The following is a 13525-nucleotide window of genomic DNA, read 5'->3' as shown; positions in this document are numbered from 1 at the left end:
AGTATTTCTTGTATTTATTTACCAATATGTACACCTTGGATAGCCTAACCTTGGTTATTGCTGAAGAATGTCTAATGCAGTGAACACAGGACATTGTCTCATGTGCACGCAGCTGCTACCAGCAATAGAGCAGGTCTCATTGGAGGTGGACAGGATGAGACATGCCTCAGAGCTGTTTGTCTTTCATGTCAACATACACTTACTAACAGTTCATTTTTATGAGTTTTAAAACCTGTTCTACCAATGAAGTCTTGTCTAAAAATATACAGAAACTTAAATCAGGTCAGTCACAATGTCCAATGGTGTGATATAAGAAATGAGCTGCCATATGCGAAACACACTCCTCAACATTCAAAATAAAGTGAAATCCTGCTCCATGGGTTACTATGAAGCCACACCAGATAATGAATAAATGAGATGCTTCACACAGAAGCATCAGATAAAATTCAGTACCTGAAGTTTGTATATAGGAGACGACAGAGCAAAGTAACGCAAAGCAAATGTGATCACAAAATCAGGCATGCCCATTCTATTATATGCAGCAAGTCAAATCCTGTTGCATAGCTTCAGGATCCAAATGGGGCAGAAATTGGTAGATCTGATGTACATGTACAGACACACAAATAATTATAACTTCAGGAAAATTGGTTGATTTATTCAAGAGAAAGAGCTTCACAAACTGAGAAAGTGAATAACACACTGCTTCTGCCCCCTACAAAAGCAGTTATTTCACTTGACATTAATTGGCAGAGTTATTGGATGTTCTTCTGAGAGATATCTTGTCAAATTCTGTCCAACTGATGGACTACATTGTCAAAATTGCATGCTGTTTGGAGGGTTCTCCCTGTAATGCTCCAAACACACTCAACTGGGGAGAGATCCAGGGACCTATATAGGATTTGGCCAACATGAATATAAGCACTAGAAAGTCTCACCATGTGTGGGTGGGCATTAGCTTGCTGAAATGTAAGACCAGGATGGCTTGCGATGAAGGGAAAAACAGGGCATAGAATATTGACAACATAGCACTGTGCTGTTAAGAGTGCTGCGGATAACAACCAAAGGGATCCTGTTACAAAATGAAATGGCACCCCACACTATCACTCCCGGTTGTCGAGCCATACGGAGAGTGACAGTCAGGTTGGTATCCTATTGCTATCCACGGCATCTCCAGACATGTCGATGCCGGTCATCAAGGCTCAATTCGAAGTGGATTGGGTTGTTTTGGGGGAAGAGACCAGACAGCGAGGTCATCGGCCTCATCGGATTAGGGAAGGAAGTCGGCCGTGCCCTTTCAAAGGAATCATCCCGGCATTTGCCTGGAGTGATTTAGGGAAATCACAGAAAACCTGAATCAGGATGGCCGGACGCAGGATTGAACTGTCATCCTTCTGAATGCGAGTCCAGTGAATTTGAAGTGGAATTCATCACTGAAGACAATTGTACCCCAGTCAATGAGAGTCTAGGCCAAATGTGCCCGAATCCCTGCAAACAGACTTCTTTATGTACAGAGGCCAATGGCAGTCAGTGCAAGGATCTTCTGTGAGCTGCCCATTAATGGTCCTTGTGATCACTGAAAAGCCATTTGCAATTGGGATTAATGATAGTGATGAACCTGGGGCTCTGAGTGCTCTCTGACAATTTCTTGGTTCTCACGTTCTGCTGTCCCTCTAGGTCGATGGTTCAAGATGCTTTGTTTGGCCGTTGTTCAACCATACCTCCCAAAATCCCTGAATTGTGTCATCACTCCTATTCAAGTGGAGGCTTGCCAATTACTTCACCGGCTTCTTTGAGCTCAACTACACATCCTCTCTCAAATGCTGACATCTACTTATATTGTTCATGTGCCTGTCTGTAAGGCATAGTTACTGTCCAACTGAACACACATAATGAAATTCACAATGACTTTATGTCCTGGTATTAACATGTCCCATGTTTACTGTCCTTGCCAACTGCATGGTGAAAATGTGCTCCAGCGTCACTCATTCATCCATAGGCCACTGAAGTATGCAGTTTTCCATGTTCTATTGATATCTGTACGAATATTAATTTGTTACCAATTTACATAACTCCTTCATGGTGCATTGTTTTGTGCCCCCCCCCCCCCCCCCCCCCTGTTCTTCTTCATAAGTAAATGTGTTACTTACACACACTATATAGAAATCAATTGCAAGACTCTTTTGTAGCAATATGTAATAATGGGATATGGAATGATCATAGGTATGATTAAGATTGGTGAAGAGACCATTTTGACAGACTTTATTTCACTACATTATTAATGGAAAAAAAACAGCTGAATTCCTCAACAGTGCAATACTTTGATACAACAGATATCTTAAAAACTGATATCAACGAGTGACGTCCACTTTTATCAAAACACCAGTCCAAAGAACATTACTTCTGCCATATCAAGCATGAATGTTGACCTTCATTCAGAATCACAGTGGGCAGAAAACCTGGAGCTTAAACTGAACCCAAAGAAGTCACAGGTTATCCTCCTACTGAAATGAAAGTTGATCCACAACATTTTCATGAAACAGTTCCTCCTATACTCCTTGATGATGTCCAATTGCCTTATTAAAAATTTAAAAAAAGCTATCTCAGTCTAGTTTTGAATGAGCAACTAACCCGGGATGATCTTATTATCAGATCATGTAGCAAACCTCTCTCTTGATGACATGCAATCCAAAAATTTAGAAAAATATTTCTGCCTAAGTAAGACAATAACTAGTTGAGACAGTAGTACTATTACATATTTACTACTGTTGATGTAGTTCAATATGGCACAAATAGTGAAAACTCAAGACCACTTGAGATAGCCTTGAATGACTTTATAAGATATATACATGTCAGTCCTTCACAAACTCATTTACATTGGATGTAACTGGATGTGATCTTCACATGCTCTATTTTGTACATCAGGTTCTTAGTCATTCGACTCATTAACACCTCACCTAAGAAATCAAATACCTATCATTATTTCATAGCTGCAAATGAAGATCTGAAACATCCAGCACCTTGGTCATGCCTACACATAATGGTAAATATTTATCCATCTCCCTTTCCATTTCAGTCACACAACTCTACAACAAATTAACCAGTAACCAATGTATCATTCAATACCATTCTGTATTTAAAAGGCGATTAAATCTTCATCTATTACAACTGGTGAGGAATCCCTTTCAGTACATTCCAACTGTTTCACAGTGAACCATTGTTCATGTTTCATTGTCAACACTATACATCTTCTCTCAAGCCTAGCTATTTCTATTTTATTTTTTCATGTCAACTGCTACCCTTGCTCCATTATTTCCCTATATTTCCCAGTCCAGTAACCTTCTTCTCCAGATTTCATTCTTTATGTACTGCTGTCATGCATTTCTGTTAGTGTGCCACTACTCACTTTAACAAGAATGTAATGAGGAAATTACTTATTACAATTTTAATAAACCATACATTCATTACTGTGTCAATTATAATTGTGTACTGCTCAAGTATTGTGTACACTGTAATGTTAACTAACAAAAGACATTGGTGAGATGCAAAAGAGGGCCTGAAGGTGCTAGTCTTGGCACATGAAATAAATGCATACATAAATAAGTACTGTAATGAATCAGACAGTGATTGTAACCACAGTAACATGTTCTGGGCACATACCACTGCAGTTAATGACCAATGACAAAAGAGTACCCTAAGCCAAAAGCTGCATCACCACTCTGACATGGCAACAATCAGATCCATGATCAAAGAATGCAGCAGTGCTACCACATCCACATAATCAAACAGCAGAATTTATAGCTCCCTGGGGCCAGCCAGTCAGCATTACACAGCTGACCTACATTATGATGCTCACCTGTGTTGGACACTGCTGTAAAGAGAATGATGCACCTATGACAGTTGCCAGCACTGTCACCAAGCCTTGAACCCTTGACTACTGCCTGACTGCCAAATCTCTTGGCAGCCCTGCAATTTGCACCCATGCGGATCAACTCAGCAGGAACCAAACGCCTCCCCATGTTCCGAGGCTTGAACCAAAGTCCCACCAGCCCTATGCCGCTGAAGTCTAATGCAGCCAGTGATAGCTATCGATCATCCAGTGTGGAGTTTGGAGCACTGGATCACCCTACTGTCACTTGACCATCTTCACTGGGATGACAGCAATTTCCAGCATCAGCTCTGTTATAGACTCAGTAACGCAAGACATGCAAACAGCTTGATGCAGCATCAGTGAACACTTGATATAAATAATATACAATAAAGGGTATTTGTATTCATGGACTGCCTTTTTCATCTGCACCCATATTCATCTCCAGTGTAGAATCCCTTGCCCTCTACAAGCCTTCCTGACACCCCATCACAAGACTTTAGGTTTAAAATATTTACATACAATATACAAACCCCATAAAAAGTGTTATGAACAGTTTGGAGAAGATTCACTAACAATTAAACAAATATGGGATTAGTAATTAGAAAAAAATAAATAAAACTGTTAGTTTCTGGAAAACATTGGTTATCATAAGGAAAGAGAAGGGTCTCACAAGTAATTAAACCTGATAGAGTTTTAAGCAAAGAAGACAGCACAATAAGCTGGACATCTTACTGTTAGCCAAACTTCTGGAGTTAGCACAAATCATGTGTTTATTTTTTATTTATTTATTTATTTTTTACACCTGCACCAACAATTGTAAAGCAGCAGCTATAACTTAAATAGCTGCACAGTTAAAACTTAATCCTTAATCAATGGATTAGTTTTCTGTTTGTTAGTTTGTTTGAGAATATTTCAAAGAAAGACATCATTTCCTTTAGACAGTTAGTTGAAATGAGTACTTTGCTATGCACTGCTCCTGACTTTCAATATTTGCTCCTTTTCAAGAGCCCAGATGGATAATCACACAACATCCTTGTAAATATGTGACAAATATCACATGTCAAGCACAGGAATGCATAGCATGGTAGTCAAGGTATACAAACTTGGAATAAGTACCCAGAAATCAAGCATACACAACTGATTGTACTCCAGTGGCATATATTAACAAGTATATGCAGGAAAGTTTAAAACAATTATGGGAACAGCACCAAGCTGTAACCTACACCACAAGAACAACACCAAGCTCTAACCTACAGCCAACAAATAATTCCACTGTGAGGTCAAGTAGCCTTCCAGAAGTGTTAACATAATTTCTTTCAGATGCTTTTTTTTAATTTGAGTTACAAAACAAAGAACAAATATATCTTGTATCTAGTTCAATTCCTTCAATTATTTGGACAGTAATTACAAGCAGCTGACTGTGCATAAAACTTCACTGTTCACCCAACAGATTAAAAGTATTAGAAATAATTCCACCTATTAAATTCAGTCAGTGGGCAGCCCCAGAGGTCACCATCAACAAATTGAACTATAAGATTATACAATGATTTGAAAGCTGCAGTAAATGCTCAGTCACTTATACTCATACATTCACATCCAACGCAGTGGCAGAAGGAATTGGAGCTAAACTGGTGGATGGTGAGATTTTTTTCAAAAAATTGATTTGGCTGACATTTACTTCCAACAAGATTTTGTGACATATGTCATTTGTACAGAACAAATATAACAGGTTACAATTTTGATCTCCCCGTCTTATTTTGGAGATACTCAGAGCAGCTAATTCAAGGCATTACATAGTGTGCACATTATGTTGATGATATCATTACAATAGGATCAGAGCGAGAACAGCATTTAACAAATCTAGCAATGCTCTTCAAGCAACACTGATGACCTTCAATGTAAATTAGATAAATATAGTTTCCTTCATGCAAACGTGTAACACCTAAACCACATACATGGTGACAATTATTGAACCATATGAAATACAATCATCATAACTTCTGAACAGTTTGCGTTAGGACATTCAAACTGCACAGTTCACTGCGGGGCATCATGGAAAGTAGCGTGTGCATGTGCATGCATCTTGTTGTTATCGGCCATTTGCACATGAAAAGTCATGGTGCAGCTTGCCTGAGCATATAACACTTGTGGAGGTCTACTAAGTGAGCAATAACAGCCCAACTGGGGTTCAAAGGAAGTTTGTGACCAATTTCAAGCTGAAGACAACCAGTCCAAGTGCACTAATAACCAAGAATTTGATACGCAAGTTTGAGAGAATGGGTAGTATTCATGAAGACAGTGTTGGCAATGTTGGTCATACAAAAAGGGTGAAAACGCCTGAAAACATCAATAAGACAAATGCTGTGTTTCAAACCAGCCCCAGGAAAATGATCAGATGTGCTGCACAAAAGGTGGGAATCAACTGGGAGACACTATGACAAATTGTTGTTGAAAACCTGCAACACTTCCCATACAAAATTCAAACCCATTAGCCATTAAGCCCCAGGGCCATGGAGCAGTGGTTGTGTTTCACCAACACTATTGTCCACAGAATTGATTAACAGGACTTTGACGTGAATATGGTTTGGTTTAGTGGTGAAGCCCACTTTCATTTGGATGGGTTTATCAATAGGCAAAACTGACGCATTTGGGGGACTGAAAATGCACATTTCATGATCAAGAAGTCTCTGCATCCTCAACAGGTGACTGTGTGGTTTGCACTGTCCAGTTGCGGAATAATCAGTGTGATATTCCTTGATGGCATGCTGATTACCAATGCTATGTGAAGATTTTAGAAAATAATTTCATCCCAGTTATCCAAACTGACACTGATTTTGACAAGATGTGGTTCATGCAAGACAGAGCTTGACCCAGCTGAAGCAGGAGAGTGTTTGATGTCCTGGAGGAGCACTCTGGGGACTGCATTCTGGTTCTGGGGAACCCAGAGGCCACTAGCATGGGCTTCAATTGGCTGCCGTATTTTCCAGATCTGAACACATGGGACTCCTTTTTGTGGGCCTACATTAAAGATAAGGTGTACAGAAATACCCCAAAACCATTACTGAGCTGCAAACAGCCATTCAAGAGGTCACCAGAACCATTGATGTTCTGACACTTCAGCGGGTCATGCAGAATTTCTCTATTTGTCTGCTCCACATCATCGCCAATGATGACATGTATATCAAACATGTCATAACCTACATCCGAATATCTATGGTGATGTTTACATGTTGAATAAAGTTTGTTCATGCCCTAGTTTGAACCAGTTTACATTTTTTCTTATAGTTCAAGAATTGTCAGCCTGCACTAAGAAAAAGGAGATTCCTCTCTATGTCTGCACACAGCCTATAGTTCATATACTGCCTCCAAAAAACTATCAAAGAACAAAAATAATTTCTGGAAAAATGAATTATTATGCACATTTCTCCTGCAAAACAGTTTATATTGCAAACATACAAACAAGATAAAGGGAAAAAATCATCTTTTTTTCACTGGTAGCCTGAAAGGTTTTCTTGCATTTAAAGCAGTAACTCATGTCCAACCATTATCAAAACCACTCGAATCCTCTGGGTAAAAAGGTCAAATTCACTAATGATGCCACCCAGCGTAGTACTGGTGGTCTTATTGCAGAAAAAAAAACAAGCAGCTGGAACAGCAAATTGTCTTCGCATCTAAAATACACTGCTCAACCAGAACATTATGACATTCTACCTAATAGCTGGTATGTCCACCTTTGTCACGGATAACAGTGACAACCCTTCATGACATGGAAGCAGTGGGGCCTTGGTTGGTTGCTGGAGGGAGTTGGCACTGCATCTACACACACCACGTTGAATCACATCCCAGATGTTTTCAACCAGGTTCTGATCTGGCAAGGTGGGGGACCAGCACATCAATTGGAACTCACCACTGTGTTCCTCAAACAACTCCATCACATTCCCGGCCGCATGACATGGCACATTATCATGTTTAAAAATGCCAATGCCATTGGGAAATATGATTGTCATGAAGGGGTGTCCACAGTCTGCAACCACTGTAACATAGTCCTTGGCCATGCAAGAGCTCCACTGGACCCATGGATGCCCACTTGTATGTTCCCCAGAGCATAATAGAGCCACCAGCAGGTGGTCTCCATCCCACCGTAGAGGTGCCATGGACCCATTCCCCTGAAAGATGACAGATTCATGCCCTCCCATTGGCATGATGAAGATGGTATCAGGATTCATCAGACCATGCCACTGCACCAACATCCAGTGACAATGGCCACATGCCCAATTCAGTCATAGTTGCTGATGTCATGGTGTTAACACTGGCAGATGCGTGGGTCATTGTCTGCAGAGGCCCTTTGTTAGAAGTGTTCAGTGCACTGTGTGTTGAGACACACTTGTACTCAGTCCAGCACGAAAGCCTAATGTTAGTTCCACCACAGTTCACCGCCTTCCTGTTTTACCGGTCTGCCCAGCCTATTACGTCCAACATCTGTAATGAGGGGTGGCCAGCCAATCCCACAAGGTCTGGATGTGGTTACACCTCGGTTTTGCCATGTACTGAAGACATTCACCACAGAACTCAACGCACTAAAGACATTCACCACAGTACTTCACATACTGAAGACATACCACAGAACTCCACAAACACCCACATGTCATGCAGTTTCTGAAATGCTCATGGTGAGTGTCTGGTCCATCACAATCCCCTTTTGGCCAAACTCTCACAGATCATGGATCTTCCCCAGTCTACGCACAAACAGCATGCTCACTGATACCACGTGCACCATGCATGTGACTGACTATCTGTCATTCCTCACCAGGTGATACTGCTATTGCCTGGATGGGTTTATAGAGACAGCAGGGATTGGCAGTCATAATGTTCTGCCTGATCAGTGCATTATCAGGAACTCAGCCAAACTATCTGCAGTTTGGAAAAGAAACTATAATTTTAATTTACATAGTCAGGAAGTACCATTTATATCTTCATCGTACCAAATTCTACCAGATTACTGATCAAAAGCTGCTGATTTCCTGATTCAGCTGCTTGTCATAGCTACAGGCAAAGACTATGCAATGGGTCTTACAATGTAGCAAACCATCACTACTCACTGTATGCCCACTGCTCAACATATCAATGGTGACATATTGAACTGGTTATCCATGGCCAACAATTATGAATTTGACAAACATTAGGCCACATGTTCCAAATTGATACTAATATCTTACATGTCCTGGATAAATTCCCAATAATAGACCACAAAGTTGCCTCAGCAACATAGCAAGAGCCACAACTTTAAAGGGAGCATTTTGCAGTCCTGAATGGGTGGTCAGAGCATTTACTCTGACAGGCTGGCCCACGTTTCTTGATATTCTTCTTATTAAGTGAATGCATGATGTCTCTTCTTTCAGTCATGTCCAAAAATACAGACTCCACACGGAATCTGCAGCTGCTGTATATATTATGTAAGTTGAAGGAGGAGTGGGGAGAAATGAAAGGAAAGAGTAAGAACTACTGATGTTAGGTGCATCAGGACTTTATGTGGAATCAGTGGCAATCAGTGAAAATGTGTGCTGGATCAGGATAGGAACCCAGGATCTTCTGCTTACTAGGCAGTTGCATTAACCACTGTGCCATCCAGACAGAGAGTTCATCACAATTGTGTAGACTATACCAGCACGCCTACCAGTTGACCCACATTCCCACCTAGTGCCACCTATCCTCAGTCCTCGTCCATGTCCTCCATTTGAGCTACTTTGGAGGTCCAACGTAATTGTGGATCTGCACTGAAGGCAGTGGATTCATTGCCACTGAGCAGCTGGCCTCAATAGTTCCTTCCTTTTCTTTTTATTTCGTTTCCTTTGTCCCCTATCCACCTTTGATTTATATAACATATAACACAGTTGCAGACTCCTCAAGGTGTATGTCCAACCTTCAGTGTGGATGCACAATTGCATTCAACCTTCTGCGGTAATCTCAAAGTAGCGAGCATGGAGGATGGGGACAGGCACAGCAGGAAGATGGGGACAGGGACAGCAGATAGGTGATGCTAGGTGAGAATGTGGGTTGGCCAGGAGGCATGCCAGGATACTGTGAGCAACAGCAATAAACTTTGTGTTTGGATGGCACAGTGGTTGAACCAACTGCCTAGTTAGCAGAAGATTCTGGGTTTTGATTCTGCTCCAGCACACGTTTTTTCCACATAAAGTCCGGATGGCAGTTGACATCAATAGTTGCTCCCCTTTCCTTCCCCCCTCAACCTCCCTCCCCCTCTCTCCAACACTGATTTACATAATATTCTTTTCACTGCATCACAGGTTTAACTCATGAACAGCATCCCAAGCCTCACAACAGAAAGAAATACAAACATAAAAAAAATAAATACAAGAACAAAGAAAACAAACAATGGAAAATCCAGGATGGAATAATGACATTATTATGAAAAGGACAGATTGCTACTCACCATGTAGCAGAGATGTTCAGTTGCAGATAAGCACAACAAAAAGACTGTCGAACAAGTAAGTTTTTGGCCAAAAAGGTCTTCATTGGAATTAGACAAAACACACATAAAACACAGACATATATGCGCGTACGCATACACACACACACACACACACACACACACACACACACACACACACACAAACACACACACATCATGCAACTCAGGCACACATAACCACTCTCTCTGACTGCCGAGGCCCAACTACGAGCAGCAGCGCGTGATGAGGTAATGACAGTAAGGAGGAGGCTGGATTGAGGAGGAAGAGGGATAGGTGAGTAGGGGTGGAGGATGGTAAAGTACTGTTTGTGGGAGCATACAGGGATGAAGTGGCAGAATAAGGCAGCTAGGTGCAGTTGGGCGGTTAGATGGAAGCGGAGGGAGGGGGAGGGGGCAGTAGAAAAGTTGTGAAGTAAAATGAATGTGGGTGTTTTTATGGAACAGAGGCCTGTGTAGTGCTTAATGGGGATGGGAAGGGGATGGGTGGGTAAAGGACAATGACTAAAGAAGATCGAGGCCAGGAGGGTTATGGCAATGTACGATATATCACAGGGAGAGTTCCCAACTGTGCATTTCTGAAAAGCTTATGTTGGTAGGAAGGATCCAGGCAGTAAAGGCTGCGAAGCAGTCATTGAAATGAAGAAATTAATTTTGAGCTGTGTGTTCAACAACTGGTTGTTCCAGCTGTTTCTTGGCCTCAGTTTGTCGGTGGCCATTCATACTGACAGAAAGCTTGTTGGTTGTCATGCCCATGTAGAATGCTGCACAGAGATTAGAGTTTAGCTTGTAGCTCACATGATTGGTTTCACAGGTAGCCCTACCTTTGATGGGATAGGTGATGCTGGTGCAGACTGGAGTAGGTGGTGATGGGAGGATGTATGGGACAGGTCTTGCATCTAGATCTATTATACGGATATGAGCCATGAGGCAAGGGATTGGTAGCAGGGGCTGTGTAGTAATGGACTAGGATATTGTATACGTTCGGTGGGCGATGGAGTGCCATTGTGGGAGGGGTGGGACAGATAGTGGTACGACATCCCTCATTTCAGGGGATGACAAGAGGCAGTCAAAACCCTGGCAAAGAATGTGATTCAGCTGTGCCTGTACTGGCTTGTAGTGAGTCATGAGGGGAATGCCACTCTCTGGCTGGACGGTGGGACTTTGGGAGATGGTGTGTGACTGGAGAAATAAGGCATGTTAGATCTGTTTTTGTACAAGGTTGGGTGGGTTATTACAGTCTGTGATGGCCTCAGTGGGATCCTTGATGCATTTTGAGACGGTCTGTTCACCACTACAGATACGACAGCCATGGATCGCTAGGCTGGATGGATAAGACTTCTTGGTATGGAACAGGTGGAAGTTGTCAAAGTGGAGGTATTGCTGGTCATTAGTAGGTTTGATATGGATGGAGATTCTGATGTAGCCATCTTGGAGGTGGAGGTCAACATCGAGGAAGATGGCTTGTTTGGTTGAGGAGGACCAGGTGAAGTGGTTGGGGGAAAACATGTTGAGGTTCTGGAAGAATGTGGATAGGATGTCCTCACCCTTGATCCAGACCATGAAAATGTAATCGATGAATCTGAACCAGGTGAGGGGTTTTGGATTCTGGCTAGTTAGAAAGCGTTGCTCTATATGGTCCATGAATAGGTTGGCATAGGATGCTGCCATGCAGGCACCCATTGCCATGTCCCAGTTTTGTTTGTATGCGATGCCTTCAAAGGAGAAGTAATTGTGGGTGAGGATATATAGTTGGTCATGGTAACTAGGAAGGAGGTTGTAGGTTTGGAACCCATCGAGCACTAGTAAAGGTTGTTCAGTAGTGGAAAGGCCAATCCAGAAACAAAGCCTGGTATCCAAGCTCTCCTCAAATCCTTGGGCCCATTCCACAACTCTCCCCAGAGTCCACCTTTATCCTCACACCTATCACTCCCCACACTACTACCTTCCATATGTTTCCCAATGCCCATAAACCCAACTGCCTAGGACACCCCACTGTAGCCATTTACTGTATCCCCACAGAAAGAACCTCTGCTCTCATAGACCAATACATTCAGCCTATTACCACACAATTACTTCTCATTTATCTACTTTCCCTTCTCATCTACAAACAAATCCAGGGTATGGCATTGGACACCCGCATGTCACCATCCTATGCCAATCTATTCATGGGCCATATAGAGAAATCCTTTCCAACCACCCAGAATCCCAAGCCCTTCACCTGTTCAGGTTCATTGATGACATCCTCATGATCTGGATTGAGGGTGAAGACACCCTGTCCACATTCCTCCAGAACCTCAACACCTTCTCCTCCAACTGCTTCACCTGGTCCTCCTCAACCCAACAAGCCACTTTCCTCAATGAAATGATAATTAAATGGACAGCCTAGCTGCAAACAGGCGTTGATGTACTTCATTGGGGACATGTTGAAAATGTGTGCCCCAACCGGGACTCGAACCCGGGATCTCCTGCTTACATGGCAGACGCTCTATCCATCTGAGCCACCGCGGGCACAGAGGATAGTGCGTCTGCAGGGACTTATCCCTTGCACGCTCTCCGTCAGATCCACATTCCCAACATATCCACACCACTACATTCGTAGTGCGCCCAATAGATGTTTGCCCATCATGGTGGTGGTTAGTGTTGAACGTCCCGTCGACAACGAGGTCATTAGAGACGGAGCGCAAGCTCGGGTTAGGGAAGGATTGGGAAGGAAATCGGCCGTGCCCTTTCAAAGGAACCATCCCGGCATTTGCCTGAAACGATTTAGGGAAATCACGGAAAACCTAAATCAGGATGGCCGGAGACGGGATTGAACCGTCGTCCTCCCGAATGCGAGTCCAGTGTGCTGACCACTGCGCCACCTCGCTCGGTTTGCCCATCATACTCATTACTCATGGCAGATTAATCTACCAAGTCCTGTACAAGTTCAGGCATAGCGTGTGCATTCACACAAGAAGGTCAATGGCTGGGAAGCCATATTTTAACTATATATAACAGTAGTATCTGTTCCCGAAAGTTACCGTGGATGACCATGCAGCTTTGCTAGAAATGAAATGATAATTAAATGGACACCCTAGCTGCAAACAGGCGCTGATGTACTTCATTGGGGACATGTTGAAAATGTGTGTCCCGACCGGGACTCAAACCCGGCACTGAACAACTCTCTG

General features: G+C 42.6%; 1 protein-coding gene and 1 non-coding gene across 2 annotated transcripts in view; both read right to left on the bottom strand.

Moving 5' to 3' along the window:
• LOC126187970 (voltage-dependent calcium channel subunit alpha-2/delta-3) overlaps positions 1-13525 on the bottom strand; it is an 865148-nt gene that overhangs the window by 115262 nt on the left and 736361 nt on the right. The gene's annotated exons all lie outside the window — the stretch shown is intronic.
• Trnat-ugu (transfer RNA threonine (anticodon UGU)) lies at positions 12793-12867 on the bottom strand. The gene has a single exon. It is a non-coding gene; the product is annotated as a tRNA-Thr (tRNA).

Source organism: Schistocerca cancellata, chromosome 5 (assembly GCF_023864275.1).
Source record: "Schistocerca cancellata isolate TAMUIC-IGC-003103 chromosome 5, iqSchCanc2.1, whole genome shotgun sequence".
In the NCBI taxonomy this organism is placed as follows: Eukaryota; Metazoa; Arthropoda; class Insecta; order Orthoptera; family Acrididae; genus Schistocerca; species Schistocerca cancellata.
The sequence above is the reverse complement of the archived record's forward strand: the minus strand, read 5'-3'. Positions and strand labels throughout refer to the sequence as shown.